At 35.2% G+C, this 5,012-nt stretch overlaps 1 pseudogene; it reads right to left on the reverse strand.

Annotated features, from left to right (window-relative positions):
* Nucleotides 1-2,775: 2,775 nt before the first annotated feature.
* LOC124984987 (tubulin beta-2 chain-like) lies at nucleotides 2,776-3,689 on the reverse strand (annotated as a pseudogene).
* Between the last annotated feature and the right edge of the window lie 1,323 nt (nucleotides 3,690-5,012).

Consider the following 5,012-nt stretch of genomic DNA (forward strand, 5'->3'; position numbering starts at 1 on the left):
TATTAAAAAGGTCAAAATACAGGTATTTGTTTCAACAATCTGTATCACTCTTGTCTAATCAATTTAAAAGCCTTTTCTGAAGAGTTATTCAAATTTGGAGAGAAGAAAACACATTAAAATAGTCTTATTTTTTTAAAAAAGGACATAAAAGTATATAGATATGGAATCTTAAGATAAATTTTTAATATGAAAATCGATTTATTTGAAACTATTTCTAAAATGATACAGAATATTTTATTCTGTTATGGTTAATTAGTATTTATTTATGGATAAATAATGTCATTTAAAATAACTGAAGAGCTATAATTTTAAAATACCATTCACCAAAGAGTTTCAACAAGATTTTATGATGATCTAAACTCATTATACATAGTTTCTTTGAAGACACTTGACAAACCAGTAATAGGTTCTTTTTATTGTAAATACACAAACTTTTCTAAATTTAGTGAGTACAACCATATATGGTTCTATAATTTATGAGTGAAGATTTTTATAGATTTCCACTAGTATTTTTGTAACAAAGAGATATTTTACATATTCCAGTGAGATGTGTTAAATGTTATTTTAATGGGCTTAAGAAGAAAATTTTATAAATCCATAAGGTATAATACCAATGTTAAAAGAATTGATTATTTTAGATTTCTTGTTTAAGTAAGTTCGATAACTTGAAAAAACCAAATATACATTAAGGGATTCTGCTTATAAAATGTTATAATATTGCATGTGCTGCCATCTGCTGAACAAAAACTATCATAGACACAGCATGCCAAAGCAATATGTTCTTTGATAAGAGAATGCGGTGTTCTAGCATTGGGCGTAACCACAGGACACTTAAAAAAAAAAAAAGGAAAAAAGTTAAACTGTAAATGGATTGAAGGGGGATCAGTGAAGTGGAGGGAGGTGAAGAAGGGAGAGGGACTGAACTAGTTGTGTTCCATGCTTTTGTGATTATGTCAGAGTGCAGAGTATATCCTGGTGTATAACTAAAAAGAATTTTAAAAGTAAAGGCATTAATTCACCCTTTTCAAAGGAAAAATGAATTCCAAATTAACTTCAACCTCCATAAATTCAGTAAATAAGTCATCATGAGACAAAATAATATTTTTTAAATGTTTCACTTATTTCAATGAAAATTACATCAATTCATCCATAAATATTGACTATGAAATCAGTATCAGTTTCTAATAACTTTCAACAAATTGTACTGGAATTTCTTAAGAGTTAAAGTAGACTCACTTTTTCATACCACTAGGTAAGCAAATAGATGTATGTTATGGCTTAGATATGATGAGGTGTCCCAAAAACCTCCTGTGTGCATTTAGGAGATTAAATAATTAATTATGAGAGCTATGCAAATGAATCAGTGGAATAATTCATTGATAGAGTAACAATTTGAATGGACTACTGGCTGGTAACTGTAGGTAAGTGGGGAGTTGCTGGAGAAAATATGAGACAAACAAATCCCATAATATATAATAACCTTGGACCCAGAGAAATAGAGTCAGGTGAGACCTCTAAAACTGTGAGTCAAAAAAACTTTTCCTCCTCTAAGTTGTTCTCATCTGTCACAGAGACAAAAAGCAGCCTAGCATAGAGTCTTAAGAGCATCCCTGATGTCACTAATTTTTTTTTCTTTTGAGACACATCTTTAACACTTTGGTAAAGTTAAAATAAAAAGAAACATGAACTTTCATCTCTTTACTAAAGGAACAGGAATACTGCTGAAAGCATTGAAGCAGATCTATTGCTGAACGATTAAACCCTGAAACTTTATACCTCAGAATCAGTGAGAATAAAATTAGAGTGTAAGGACCACATGAATTTTTATAGATTTTTTTAAAAATGTATTTTATTGTAAACAAATGGGATACATCTTGTTTCTCTGTTTGTATATGAAGTAGAGGCATACCATTTGTGTAATCATACATTTACATAGGATAATGGTATTTGATTCATTCTGCTATTTTTTCCTTCCCCCCGACCCCTCCCACCCTTCTTTTCCCTCTATGCAGGGCTGGGAATATAGCTCAGTTGGTAGAGTGACCCTGGGTTCAAATCCCCAGCACTGGATAAAGAATGTATAATGTATAAAGAAATTTATACATTTTAAGAAAATATTGTCGCTGTGGAGCACTCCTGTAATCCCAGAGGCTTGGGAGGCTGAGGCAGGAGGATCATGAGGACCTAAGCTGTCAGGAGCTATGAATAAATCATTACTTTGAACTAGTAACCCTGGAACAGTGAGGAATCTTTCTGTGAAACTTTTGTTGCAAAAGTACAGAGAAAAATGCCTATTTGCAGATGACTCCTGTTGATAGGGGGACTCCATCAGAGCTGGAGAGAATCACTGTGAAGGAGGCGTAAAGGCACCATATTCCTGGCCCGTCCATGTCCCACTTTCACTTATAATGGAGTCTTTGTCTTTAATTTTATAGTTTCTAATTTTGCTAATACAATCTACACTGCTTTCAGACAACTGTTCACTCACCATGCAGGTAAAGGCAATGAAAGTAAAGAACTCAACTAGATCCTGTCTTTAAGTAAAGTACAAAGAAAGGGATGGGGATGTGGCTCAGTGGTTAAGCACCACTGGGTGCAAATGAAAGAAAGAGAGAGAGAGAGAGACAGAGAGAAAAGAAAGAAATAATTTCTTTAGTGGAGATTCCCATTATTATCAGTAAACTTCTGACCGGTAAATCTGAGCACCATAGTATACAAGTAGAAGATGATGCTGAAGGACAACAGAGGTTCAAGGAAGCAGGACTTGAGAAGTTCTTAAGCCTCTTCCTCCATCTCTTCCTCCTCCTCCAATTCTCCCTGTTCCTTGACAATGGCATCCTGGTACTACTGGTACTCAGACACCAGGATGTTCTTGTTGCTCTGGGCCTCGGTGAATTCCATCTGGTCCACACCCTCATATACCAGGGCAGAAAGGCCTTGTGCCTGAACATGGCTGTGTAGGAAGTGTAAAGGCACCATGTTCCTGGCCAGGAAGCTCAGGCAGGTGGTGTCACCGCTCACGGTGGCCAACACTAGGTGATTGAGATCACCATATGTGGGGGTGGTCAGCTTCAGGATCATATAGAGCCTCATTGTCAAGATGGAAGGTTTTATCTGTGTTTTCCACCAGCTGCTGGACAGAGAGGGTGGCATTGTAGGGATCCATCACTGTGTCAGACATCTTTGCGAGGCCTTGATGCTGATGGTCGGTGTTCATAGTGCAATCTGGGCACTACTCCCAGATCTTACTGATGAGAAGGGTGCCCATACCTGAACTAGTGCCATCACCCTGCTAGTGGGTCAACTGGAAACCCTGGAGACAGTCACAGCTAACTCCTTCCTCAACATATCCAGTTTGGACTCCACCAGCTCAGCTCCCTCTGTAGTGGCCTTTTGCCTAGTTATACCCTGCACCACTCTGGAAGAACACAAAGTTGTCTGTCCTGAATATCTGGCCAAATGGTTCATATCTCACTGAGTCCTTTGTGCCTGGCTCCATGGTCCAAAGTACATATTTATTGCCAGTGACTTCATTGTAGTATACATTGATTCTCTCCAGCTGTAAATCACTATCTCCATTGTGATTGCTGGTGGGGGGCAATGCCATGCTTACGACTGATGACCTCTCAAAACTTGGTGCCAATTTGATTGCCACATAGGCCAGCCTGGATGTTCATGATTTCATGCATGATGCAGACTTTGGAGTGGGTGGAGGCTATAGGGCTTGGTTTGCTATCTGCAGGTTATTGAAAATATTATCTCGAACTTTTATTCCAAGTTGAAAAATTTTGTGTATAATACCTACATGTAGTCATCCCTCTGTATCCACTGGTTCTGGATACACAGATTCAACCAACAACAGATTGAAAATATTTAAAAAACTTATTTGTACTGAACATGCAGAGACTTCTTTATTTGTTATAATTCTATAACCAATGCATGACCATAGCTACTTACCTAGCATTTATACTACTAGGTGTTATAAGTTATCCAGAAATAACTTAAAGTATATTACAGGATGTGTGTAGATTTTATACAATTACTATGCCATTAAGGAACTTGATAATCTGTGAATTTTGGTATACCCAAGGGTCTTGGATCCTAATCTCTGATGATACCTTGCAATGTATATACTCTACAATTTCAATAAAAGACTTGTTTAAAAAAATAAAAAATTATGGTGCTAGTGTTGCATAGGTGTATACTGTTATTCTTCATTTTTAAAGTCATTATCATGAAATTTCATGTGTGTATGATATAAATTATGTTATTTTCCTATTCCAAAGTTTTGAAATATTAAAATATTTTAAATGTTAAATATTTGAAAATTATTATAATTAAAAATCATATAGTAAGTCAGAAATCGCAAGACAAGTACATATTATTTTGCTCATATGTGGATTCTATAAAGGTTAAACTAATTGGAGTAAAGTAGAATGGTAACTTTAGTGGGTAAAGGAACAAGTTTCAGGGGATGTTGGATATAAAATTTCAGTGATTTAGGAAGAATCAGCTTAGAGGATCTATTAAAAAAAAATCAGTGACCTGTAGTTAATAACAATGTATTATATTCATAATCATTGGCAAAGGAGTAAACTTTATATTCTTACCACAAAAAAAGTGAGCAGGTGAAGTAATGAATGTCTAATTAGCTTGATTTAGCCACAACTACGTATTTCAAAAAATGCTGTGCACAATAAAAGTAATTTTCATTTGTCAATTTAAAAAATTACAGCAGCAACCATAACAAAACCAATAATACAGGAAGTGGGTTTAACTCAATGTTAGAATGTTTGGCTAACATCTGAAAGACGCTGGATTCAACCCTCAGGTCCACAAAACAAAATAAAACAAAAAACAAACAAACAAACCAACAAACAAAAGAACTCAAAAACAAAGAAAAAGGAAAAACCAATAACACTTCACCACCAGATGGCAACATTGAGAATCTTTTTTAAAAATTTAAGTGGTTATAACAGAAATCATAGAGTGCAGTGATTTAAGTAACTAGC

Source organism: Sciurus carolinensis, chromosome 5 (genome assembly GCF_902686445.1).
Source record: "Sciurus carolinensis chromosome 5, mSciCar1.2, whole genome shotgun sequence".
Lineage (NCBI taxonomy): Eukaryota > Metazoa > Chordata > Mammalia > Rodentia > Sciuridae > Sciurus > Sciurus carolinensis.